Raw genomic sequence first — 12,328 nt, 5'->3', positions numbered from 1 at the left:
TGAAGGACATTGTGCTAGGAACAATGTATAATTTTTAAGTTGAACGTATGTATATATATATATATATATATATTTTGTGTGTGTTAAGAAAGATAAAATGGTTTCAGTTTTATTTTTGGTTATTTATGAGCCTTGTTGCCTAGAAGTCTGGGTAGACCTGTGGCTGAGAGATAAAACCACTGACGTTAAAGAGATGGGTTAAAAACGGTTAATGAGTGATTGTTGAGAAGAAAACACAAAGTAGAAAAAACTGGGCTGTTGCCTAGTGACAGTTGTCAAGTGACACAGAGACACAGAGAAAGACAGGGAAGAGTCCAGTGTGTGTCAGGGAATGAAGACAGGCATTTCTTAGCTCTCTGAGAAGAGGAAGGTACAAATCTAGTGGGACAGCAGTTAATTGAATAGTCAGTGACAGGGCTCAGTAACGTTATCAGTTTAATGGTGTTGCTACTGAAATAATGGGAAGAATTGTTCCCCCGTTGGGGGGGAAGTGCAGGAGTGAGGCATGTGCAGGTGCGCATCCAATCGGCGCCCCCAGTTGGGGGCGTGCCGCCATTTTACGTGGGCGGGCCATGCTGCCTCAGGGAGATCAGCGCCAAATTTTAAAATGGTCAAGGAACAGACACAAAATTTCCCTGACATGTCCCCTCATGTGACACTGTAACATGAGTTGGGACATGTCCATCACTTTAACTCTAACCTTTATTAAATTTTTAAAAGCCCTCATGAAACCTCATCCTGCCTGTGGATGGGGTTTCATGCTTTTTCTGAAGCCCGCCAGGGCAGGTCTATTAATTAAGTCAATGACTTTTTAAATGGCCTCAATAGGTCTTTGACAGATCGGTGGGCGCACAGCTGATTTGGCTGCGCCCTCGCCAACCTGAAAATTGAAATGATGTGGGTTGACGTTGGAAATTCCACCTGATGTCATCCTGCGTCGTTTTACACGTCGGCGAGCGGGCCCCGCCACCTCCCCCCCCCACCCCCCCACTTGCCGAGCTAAAGCTCCTGGCCAGTGAGTTTAAAATGTGGTATTTTTGGGTATCTTGGGAAGAGATAAGAGTTGGGTGAGCAACATCAAGTGAATGCTCAAGAATTCACCAGAAGAAAACAGTTTGCACGTGAGCCAATCCCAAGCAAAGAGCCTTTGTGTCCAGCTAGTGGTAACTCTTCACTAGTTTATGTGTGATATTGCTGGCTAAAAGAATATAGGGAAATTGAATCATCTTCTTGTGTTTATATTGAGGTCTTTCCAACCTTTTTGTCTGGTGCAATTTGGTTCATTTTCCTTTTTTTAATAAATATTTCATTATTTGTGTTAAAAGTTCATCACAGACTCCTGTGAATTTGTTCAGTAACTTTTCTCCATGGTTTCTAAAAAAAAGTTAGGATCTATCAAGCCAGGTTTCAATCTGGGATTTGACTAGTCCACAGAATTACAGAATTGTTACAGTGTAGAAGGAGGCTATGTGGCTCATTGTGTTTGCACTGGCTCTCTGAGCATTTTAACTTAGTGCCAATCTCCTGCCTTTTCCCTATAACCCTGCACATTGTTTCTACTTAAATAATCATCCAATGCCCTCTTGAATGTTTCAGTTGAACCTGCCTCTACCACATTTCCAGGCAGTGCATTCCAAACCCTAACTACTTGCTGTGTGAAAAAGTTCTTTCTTACCTCACATTTGCTTCATTTGCAAAACACTTTAAAACTGTGCCCTCTGGTTCTCAATCCATTTATGAGCGGGAACAGTTTCTCCCTTTTTATCCTGTCCAGACCCCCCATGATTTTGAAAACTTCTTTCAAGTGTCCTTCTCCTCTCCAAGGAAAACAGTCCCAACTTCTCCAACCTTTCTTCATAACTGAAGTGTCTCATCCCTGGAACCATACTCCTAAACTTCTTCTGCACTCTCTCCAATGTGTTCACATCTTTCTATAATGTGGCGCCCAGAACTGTACACAACACTGCAGCTGATGTCTAACAAGTATCTTATATAAGTTCATCATAACCACCCTGCTCTTGTACTCTATGCCCCTATTAATGAAGCCTAGAAAACTGTATGCTTTAGTAACAGCTCTCTCTACCTGTCCTGCGACCTTTAATGACTTATGTACATATACACCTAGGTCTCTCTGCTCCTGCACACCCTTTAGAATAGTATCCTTTATTTTATACTGTCTCTCCATGTTCTTTGTACCAAAGTTTATCACCTTGCATTTCTCCACAGTGAAGTTCATCTGCCACCTATCTGCCCATTTGTCACGAAGCTACTAATGAATATAATATCATTGGAAAATGGTTTTCTTTTAAATTGGGTTTAGTCTGTGTGTGTGTCTTAATTGGATTAAAGCCTGATAGTCTGCGTGCTTTGATGTGTACTAGTTTTGAGATGGAAGAGAGATAACGTGTATTTGCATTTTTTGAATACAGCGTTCAAGAAGTGAGATGAACACTGACACCTATCTAGCAGATACCAAGCCATATGTTTATATTACTAATAAAATTGGTACTATGAAAGGGGTTTTATTGTTAGAGAGATTTAGTTCTGAAGTTGGTGATACAATGAGAATTTACATTCAATGGGTGGTGGTAGGTATAACTTCAGCAGTGTTGTGTGTGCAGGGCAGAGGCAATATGAGATTAAAAAGCAGCTGTAAGCCTCCAACTGTCTCCACAGGAACCAAAGTGAAAAGAACCTCATTTTGAATTCGTAAGCTGAAAATTCTTTGCCTGGTATTTTGTTAAGTCAATGGGTTGCTGTTGCCTTAGCAGAGATTAGTTTGGGAATTTATTAAAAGTTATGATAGTAGTTAACTGTAGCCATGTGTATATATATTTTAACCTGTGTAAATTAATAAAATGTTTCATTTAGTTTAATGTAAAACCTCAAGAACTGGTGGCTGATTCCTGAATTTAGAGTCTCATCTCAAACATAACACTTAAAATTATAGGTTGTGACAGTTGTTTAAAGTTTCCCTCCGGGATTTTTAAATAACTCAGCTTTACCAACGGCATCTGCCATAACACCACTCTATCAGTGTGTCAATGTCCTTTTGAAGTTTTACACTGTCCTCCTCACAATTCTCCCAAGTTTTGTGTCTTCCACAAACTTTAAAATTGTCCCCGGCACACCAAGATCTAGATCATTTATATATATATCTGGAAAAGAAAGGGTCTCAATACCGGCCACTGGGAAACTCCACTACAAACCTTCTTCCAGCAGGAAAAATGCTCATTAACCATTGCTTTATTTCCTATCCATCAGCTAATTTTGTATCCACATTACTACTGTCCCTTTTATTCCATGATCTTTAACTTTCTTCACAAGTCTGTTTTGTAGACTCTATTGAATGCCTTTTGGAAGTCCATATTGTCTAGTATTAACATTAGCTGGGATAGTAACAATTGAGACCTAATTTTAATTCCGGTTGCCTCAGGAACATTGCAGTAGTGCCGCGTTTAAACTGTTGAATGAGTGTAGACTGTTGCATTCTTAAACCTTTTCCCGTCCTAGAAGGGTTTGCAGGTGAACGGGAAACTGCCAAGAAGCTTTTGGGTAAGCAGTTAAAATATATAAATTTCCCATTAACTCAGGTTTCTGGCTTTAATAGCCAATGCACAGGTTTCACGAGCAGTGTGGAACTCACTAGGCCAAACAACACTAGAACACAGTGGCTAGTCTTGTTCAGTAAAACTGACAGGCTGGGAAACCTTTGAAGAGTCAAACTGAATAGCTACAGTACTGCCTATGTGAGAGGCTTGTTCTCACAGCATTTCTTCTGAGAATGTGCTTTTAGTGCTTGGCAGATGATTTTCAATTTCGCGGAAGTCACTTCACCTATCTTGCATTTTACTCACCTTGATCTGAATTTTCCTGCTGTTGGCCTTCACTGCACCATGGGAGGATCTTCGGCAGTTCTGCCTTGTACCTTTGATGAGGACAAAAGGGGAGTAGCACAAGCAACACCAACAGCACCAACAGTAGCAGCAACACCAGCAGCAATAACAGCTGCCTTCTCCTCAACCATATGCCAATCCTCAGGGCAGAGGGGGTGGACATGGAGATGCAGCTCCAAGAAGGCAAGACACCAAAACAGAGACTACAAGGAGAGGATGGACTTTCTTGACATGCCTGAACACCAGTACCTCAGGAGGCTAAGGTTTTCACAGCAGGTTATTGCTGATATCTGCAGCCTCCTAGGACAAGACTTCTTCCTAGTTGGTCGGTTAGGTATGCATTGCCAGTGGCCAAGATGGTGGCTATCACTGGAGGCCCCACACCCCTGGTTTTGTATCAGTCCCTGGAGTTCTGTGCTTTCTTCTCCTACAAGGTAAGGATAACATTTGAGGAGGGTTACTGTGAAGCCTGGGAGTGAGATGGCACAAAGATGAGGATGAGTGCCACTGTTGGCTGTTCAGATAGGGATATGAGGAGCTGTCTGGAGAGAGGGGAATGAATGGAGCTGCAAGGCGTGTTGGTCTGAGGGATATTGTGCGAGAGGATGCTGAACAAGACAGAGTGTGGATGTGGTGCCTGAAAGTATTCTGCTGTTCACTTTTCCTAACTTAATGAGGTCTTTGAACCTCAGCATACTGTCCCCAGGTTCAAAGAACCACACTCCTGCTGCTCACTCCCTCCTTCACTTCCATGCACCTCTATGGAGGCTGGCCTCTTCCTCCCATCCTTGGGAAAGATCACCTCATGTCAGCCCCTTAGCTCCCTCAGCAGGACCTCCAGGCAAGGATCAGCCCAGGGCTGGTTCCCAGGCTCTGTTTCAACCCTGTGGTTGTTGAAGCCTCAGGAATTAATGTACAATTCACTCATTCTGACCTCTGCTGGAGCCCCTGTAACTTGAAATCCTTCCTTTGATAGGCGTGGCATGTCACCCTGCCTGCTCTAAGTGATTGGTTAGGACACCTGAAGGGAGGATTCTAATGCTGTTAAAGAGTCATGGCAGAGCCTGCTGATAAAACAAACAAATTCCTGACCCACTACCATGCTCAGTGCTCAGAGATTTAAGATTTCACTGATTGGGGCACTCATTCAGCAGAATTTTAAACTGATAATCCGTGTTGCAACAGGGCATGTAATGGGTTGGAAATCCATTTGTCTCAGTAACAAGATTGGCCAGGGCATTATAACTCAGCCAAGGCATTAGCATCCTGTTTCTGGGTTTCCCAACAATCAGGGCAGGCCAGATCACATGCTGACGCTGAAGGTAGGGTGACCAACACTGGGTGAAAAAAAGGGTCACCGCCATGAGGATTTGTTGGCAAGACCGTGGGGGTGGGGGCGGGTGAGACCGTAGGAGCGGTTGGATGGGGGTAATAGGACTGCGGCTGGGCAGCCCATGCTCAAACCACCAACCTTTCATGGGTGGCAAATGCGCAGCTAGACAGCCTGAAGAGACGGAAGAAATTTGGGACAAAACAAGGTCCAACTGGGAAAGCCAGACCAATGATATGGGGTAAAAGTTGAATTACGGGATAGCCCCAGGACACCGGGGATAGCTGGTAACCCTGAATGAAAGCTCAGTATTTAAAAAGATTCTGAATTGTGGTATAAAGGGTTAATGTTAAATATGTAAATATGTAGTTGACATCATCAGTGATGTAAGATCACATGACAACAGAGCATGGAGAGAGATAGTTCTATAAAGATTCGTGCTAAGCCTGTATTGTACACAGTTAGTATAATGTTCAATAAAAGGTAAGGTTTACTAACAGCCTTGCCTCCAGCATTATCTGTAAATACAGACCCTTGACAACTCCCTCTAAGACCCCCAACAATGTTAACAGATGGTGACAGCAGAAGAAAAGACGAATGAGACAACAAGTGAAGAGCCCAATGACTGGAAGAAACAGCACAAGAAATGATGGCAGGACAAGGACAGCACAGAAAAATATTCAATGGAACTCCAGAAAAGGCTACAATGAAGGGAAGTCTTGGAGAAAATCTTATCTTTACTGGTTTACTTGAACGACAAGGGAGACCTGGATCAAGTCAGCAGAATGGCAGTAATAGTGTCGCAGTTTTACCAGGTACAGAACAGCTTCGGGGCTAGCAGAGAACACTGGCAAGGAAATAGATCACTTACTCTATGCCATGGGCAGTGGTGCAGATGACATAATGGCCAGACAGGGCATAATCAAAGACACAGCGATACATGAAGAAGTTATCAAAGCCTTTGATACTTACTTTAATCTTTGAAGGAACACCATTAAAGAGAGGACAATATTCAATAGGCACACCAAAAGACTGGGAGAGAGTGTAGATTCCTCCTTGATGTCATACTGATTAACTGAGAATCGCAAATATGGAGCCCTGAAAGACGAATTAATTTGGGATTGCATTGATGTAGGAGTCTTAGAAGAGAATTCTTCAGATTTTTTTGCAGCCGAGGGAAGATTTAAAAACAAAAAAACTGCGGATGCTGGAAATCCAAAACAAAAACAGAATTACCTGGAAAAACTCAGCAGGTCTGGCAGCATCGGCGGAGAAGAAAAGAGTTGACGTTTCGAGTCCTCATGACCCTTCGACAGAACTTGAGTTCGAGTCCAGGAAAGAGCTGAAATATAAGCTGGTTTAAGGTGTGTGTGTGGGGGGCGGAGAGATAGAGAGACAGAGAGGTGGAGGGGGTTGGTGTGGTTGTAGGGACAAACAAGCAGTGATGAAGCAGATCATCAAAAGATGTCAACGACAATAGTACAATAGAACACATAGGTGTTAAAGTTAAAGTTGGTGATATTATCTAAACGAATGTGCTAATTAAGAATGGATGGTAGGGCACTCAAGGTATAGCTCTAGTGGGTTTTTTTTTTAATAATGGAAATAGGTGGGAAAAGGAAAATCTTTATAATTTATTGGAAAAAAAAAAGAAGGGGGAAACAGAAAGGGGGTGGGGATGGGGGAGGGAGCTCATGACCTAAAGTTGTTGAATTCAATATTCAGTCCGGAAGGCTGTAAAGTCCCTAGTCGGAAGATGAGGTGTTGTTCCTCCAGTTTGCGTTGGGCTTCACTGGAACAATGCAGCAAGCCAAGGACAGACATGTGGGCAAGAGAGCAGGTGGAGTGTTAAAATGGCAAGCGACAGGGAGGTTTGGGTCATTCTTGCGGACAGACCGCAGGTGTTCTGCAAAGCGGTCGCCCAGCTTACGTTTGGTCTCTCCAATGTAGAGGAGACCACATTGGGAGCAACGAATGCAGTAGACTAAGTTGGGGGAAATGCAAGTGAAATGCTGCTTCACTTGAAAGGAGTGTTTGGGTCCTTGGACGGTGAGGAGAGAGGAAGTGAAGGGGCAGGTGTTGCATCTTTTGCGTGGGCATGGGGTTGTGCCATAGGAGGGGGTTGAGGATTTAACCCTATTTAAGGCTGTGAAGTTAACAAGGCAGGCAGGATTGTGAAAGCAAAACCAGGTTTTTTTCAAGGTGAGAAAGAAATCTCTTGAAAATAAACAGCAGATACAGTACAGTTTGTCGGGCATAGAAGTAGCAGAGCACCTAATCCCAAACAAGGAATTAGTGAAGAAGGCGCGGTAGCCACCATTATTCAGTGTTCTCATTGCAGCGGGAAAAGATGCATTGGCGCAAAGAATGCTCCACCAAAAATGCAGAGTGCCATTCCTGCAAGAAGAGAGGCCACCCTTAAATCAGTATGCTGCAGCAAGAAGCTCCTAACACAAATATAAAGGAGAAAGAACTAAGATCATGCACCATTCAAGAAGTTGGAGAAGAAAAGGAAAAGGAAGTGCTTTTCTTGGGAGAAATTACAGGATTAAATGGGAACTATTGGACATAAAAAAAACTTAAAATTAAACATGAGAGCAAGAGTTGCTATTTTTTCAGACACAGAACAGTCGTTAAAACAAGGCTTCCTCCAGTCATTGACCATAAGGCTCAATGGCCCAGGCCACATTCAGCTGAAGGCTAAGGAACAATTGATTGCTAAACTCTGGGATAAAGGAAGAGAAATCACAGAAACTTTGTACATGATCCACAACCAAGAATGTTCACTGTTAAGTTGAAAAGCTTGTACGGGCCTGCAACTCATCTACAAGCTTGATGATTGGAAAACCTTGAGAAAACCAGGCAGATTTTCCTGGAGCAGCAGGTGAATGAACCAAACAAATATGATCATGGCAAACAACAAACAACAGCATATGCGTTGTCACGTGTTCCTGTTAAGATGCCTGAACAGGGGGACATAAATTTTGTTGAGCATGTAGAGTCATATATCTCATTAACTACAAAGTTCCTATCAGCAACAACACAGGGGCTGAATGAGATCCAACAAGCTCAAAAAGCAAATGAAGAATGTGCTAAAATTAAGGAATACTGTAAAACTGGATTGTCAGAATTTATTCCAAACAATCTTATCCTGAAACTATACTTTGAATAACTCAGACATCTCAGTGTCATGGATGATTTGCTAATGTCTGATGAGTCGTTGGTCATACCAAAAGTCCTCAGGCTTGAGATCCTCCAGAGGATACACCAGGGTCACCTGGGCATTACAAAGAGCTGTACTAGAGCATGAAATTCGGTCTGGTGGCCAGGAATCTCAAAATCACTGGAGGGAATGATTTTGAACTGCATCACCTGTACAATCCATTGCCAGGAGCAAAAGGAACTGCTGATGATATCCTCATTTCAGGGGAACATCTCAGAATGGACCTTTTCGAGATCAAGGGGAAGACATTCCTCATAGTTGTTGACTATACACCAGATGGACTGAGGTTAAAGATCTCCATTATAAAACCTCAGAAGCAGTCATAAATCCACTAAAAGAATTTTTTTTCCAGACATAGCATACCAGATCTTGTTGTTTCAGACAATGGCCACAATTTGCAAATGAAGAATTCAAGAAATTTACAGATTACGGATCTGTCCACACAACTAGCCCAACCAGGTACCTACAAGCAAATGGAGAGGCCAAAAGAGGAGTAAGAACGAGCAAAGCTTTGTTGAAGGAGAATGATGATATCAACTTAGCACTGTTGAGCTACCGTTCCACAACACTTCAGAATGGTTTGGTCCCTTCAGAACTTCCGACAGAATGGAAAGGAGACTACGGACTTAACTTCTTGTTCCTCCATATAAGATTTTGAGGGGCATCGACAGGGTGGATAGGGAGCAGCTGTTCCCCTTAGTTGAAGAGTCAGTCACGAGGGGACATAATTTCAAGGTGAGGGGCAGGAAGTTGAGGGGGGATGTGAGGAAAAACTTTTTTACCCAGAGGGTGATGACAGTCTGGAATGTGCTACCTGGGAGGGTGGTGGAGGCGGGTTGCTTCATATCCTTTTAAAAGTACCTGCGTGTGTACTTGGCATGTCATCATATTCAAAGCCATGGACCAAGTGCTGGTAAATGGGATTAGGTAGGTAGGTCAGGTGTTTCTCATGTGTCAGTGCAGACTCAATGGGCCGAAGGGCCACTTCTGCACTGTGTGATTCTGTGATTCTGTGATATGTTCATGCAATGCCTAAAAGCAATTGACATAGATAGAGTAATGAAGAAGGATGATGAGTATCGCAAAAATCAGACCAGAAACTATAATCACCGCCGTAGGGTTCATGAAATACCGGAACTCCAACTAAGTGAATCAGCCTGGATTAGGGACCAGAATCGGGAAATTCAAGCACTGGAAAAGACACAAAGTGCAAGATCTTATCTTGTAGAGACTGAAAATGGAATAGTGAGAAGAAATGTAAGTTCACTTATATCTACAAGAAGACCATCAATAAAATGGAATGACTACCCATATGATCGGGAAGACAACCTGAACAGAGAACCAACAGTCTCTGAAGATTCACATACCACTCAAAAGAGTTTGGGAGAGAACATAGAGAACCTGAATGCTATGCAACTTCCAAGAGAGATGAGAACAAGGTCAGGGGCTAGGATTTCCCAGTCGGCAAGCAGGGGGGACGAGGCCCGCTCGCTGACATGTAAAATGATGTGGGATGACGTCGGGCAGAACTCCTGATGTCACCCCGCCCCATTTCAATATTCAGGCAGGTGGGGGCTCAGCAGAATCAGCTGTGCATCCACCGACCTGTCAATGGCCAATTAGGCCATTGACAAAGTCATAAAAGTAATTAATGGACTTTCCCATCCAAACTTAAGGTTGGCGGGCAGGCCGGGAGCCCTGGCAGGCATTAGAAAAAGCATGAAACCTCATCCACGGGTGGGATAAGGTTTTATGTAGGTTTCAAAAAAATGTAATAAAAGTGTATTTGAAAGTGAGGGACATGTCCCAACTCATGTGACAGTGTCACATGAGGGGACATGTCAGGGAAATTATTTTTTTCTATTTTTAAGATTTTTTATTGTGGAGCTGATCTCCCTGAGGCTGCACTTAGCCTCAGGGAGATGAGTGCGCTCTTTCATGCACATGCACGAAAGAGCACACTCTTGGCTCAGGGAATTCCCACTCCCCCCCCCCCCCCCCCACCCCCCCCCGTCCACACAGGGAGCGCATAGCGCTTCCTGGCGGACGTTATGCTGGGCAGGCCTTAATTGGCCCGCCCACATAAAATGGCGGCGTGCCCGCTCCTAAACTCCCCCCCAACCACTGCCCCCAGCCCGATGGGGGAAAAATTCCGCCCAGGGTGGTTGGTGAAACCACCACTATACTTATTTTTGTGAACCAGAGATGAAGGCAAAGACTTGGGGAGAGAGATGTAAGATACTGTAAATAATGTATTTATTGGAGTCGGAGACTTGGGGAGAAATGTTGTATAAAGGATTAATATTAAATATGTAAATATATAGCTGACATCATCAGTGATGTAAGATCACATGACAACAGAGCATGGAGATAATTCCATGTAGGGCCTTGTGCTAAGCCTGTATTGCCTCCAACCTTGTCTGTAAATCCAGACCCTTGACAATCTGCCCTGAGACCCACAACAATGATAACAGGTTAATGGCTGCAGAAAGCCTTGCTATGGAAGCCAGTGGAAGTCTGGACAATGGAAGCAAGACATAGGCAAGCTGTTCCTAGCTTCTCAAACTCATCCCGTGAGGTTGTGATGGATGCAGTTAGGGCCAGGGGAGAAAACAAAAAAAACCTGCACTTTTGTATAACACTTTTGATGACCACCAGACAAGTGCACATTGTTATAATGCAGGAAATGTGGCAAAAAGCACTTTACAAACAATGAAGTACTTTTGAAATGTAGTCACTGTTGTAAAGCAGAAAAGCAGCAGCCAATTTACGCAGCAAGTTCCCACAAACAGCAATGTGATAATGACCAGATAATTCTTTTTTTGTGATGTTATTTGAGGGAGAAATATTGACCTAGAGTAATTCCCTGACAATGTCATGGAATGGTTTACCTCCAGCTGATGTGGCAGCACTTTAACTTCTCACCTGAAAGGCAGTATCTCAAAAAGGGCAGCGCTCCCTCAGTATTGGGGTGTCAAACTTGACTTTTTCACCCAGGTCCTCGAGTGGGACTTGAAAACACAGAATCATAGGTGAGAGTGTTACCAACTGAGCCACAGCAAATCCCTTACCCCTAAGGGGTGGAGAAGAACCACATTTTCATGGGCATGCATGACTGGAAGTAGCAGGAGGCCATGAGCAGCAGGAGTGTGGTGCCCAGGATTCAGTACTATAATCAGCTATTATGACATTTCCCTTTCTCTAAAAAAAACTTTTATGCAACTCAAGTACACGAATTCCCTTATCTATTCTTTCTCACTCGGTTTTGATCAGTCTGTTTTGTCTTTTATTCATCTCTGTATCTCTGTGGTTTTTTCACAATTCTTCCACTGGAAGTTCTGAATGATGACAGGGATAATTTTGAAGGACAAGGGGCATTTTCCAGCTCTGTGTCACTTTCATCCCTTGTATAGTTCTTTGGGCTTTCAGGCTTTGTCTGGTTATCTGTTGCTTCATTGGTGCATTCTGGTTTTTGATCTTCAGCGAGGGTTGTGTTTCATTTGTTTTCTGTAAGAATTTCTGTTTCTCTTGTACTGCTGTCAGTTTGGAGTCTGCACTATGTAAGACCTTGGTTCTCCTGTGATTCCTGTGACAACAACAGGATTCCAGATCCCTTCATGCTGAATCCTCACTCACTTTCATGTTCAGGTGAGGCAGAGGTCAGGAACCTCGTTCAAAGTACTGTTTCTGCTTCTGCTGTCTCAGTTTGAGCAGGTCCTGTATGTTATCTCACTGGCTGTGGAAACAACAGTTGGGGCACAGTTGGAAGCTTAGTTTTTAGTTTTCTCCCCATCAAGAGCAGTGCTGGAGATGATCCAATGCCCTCTAATAGAGTATTCCTGAAATCCAGCAGAGCCAAGTAGGGGTCTCTTCCATCCA

This window comes from Carcharodon carcharias, chromosome 11, assembly GCF_017639515.1.
Source record: "Carcharodon carcharias isolate sCarCar2 chromosome 11, sCarCar2.pri, whole genome shotgun sequence".
NCBI classification, from domain to species: Eukaryota; Metazoa; Chordata; class Chondrichthyes; order Lamniformes; family Lamnidae; genus Carcharodon; species Carcharodon carcharias.
The sequence above is the reverse complement of the archived record's forward strand: the minus strand, read 5'-3'. Positions refer to the sequence as shown.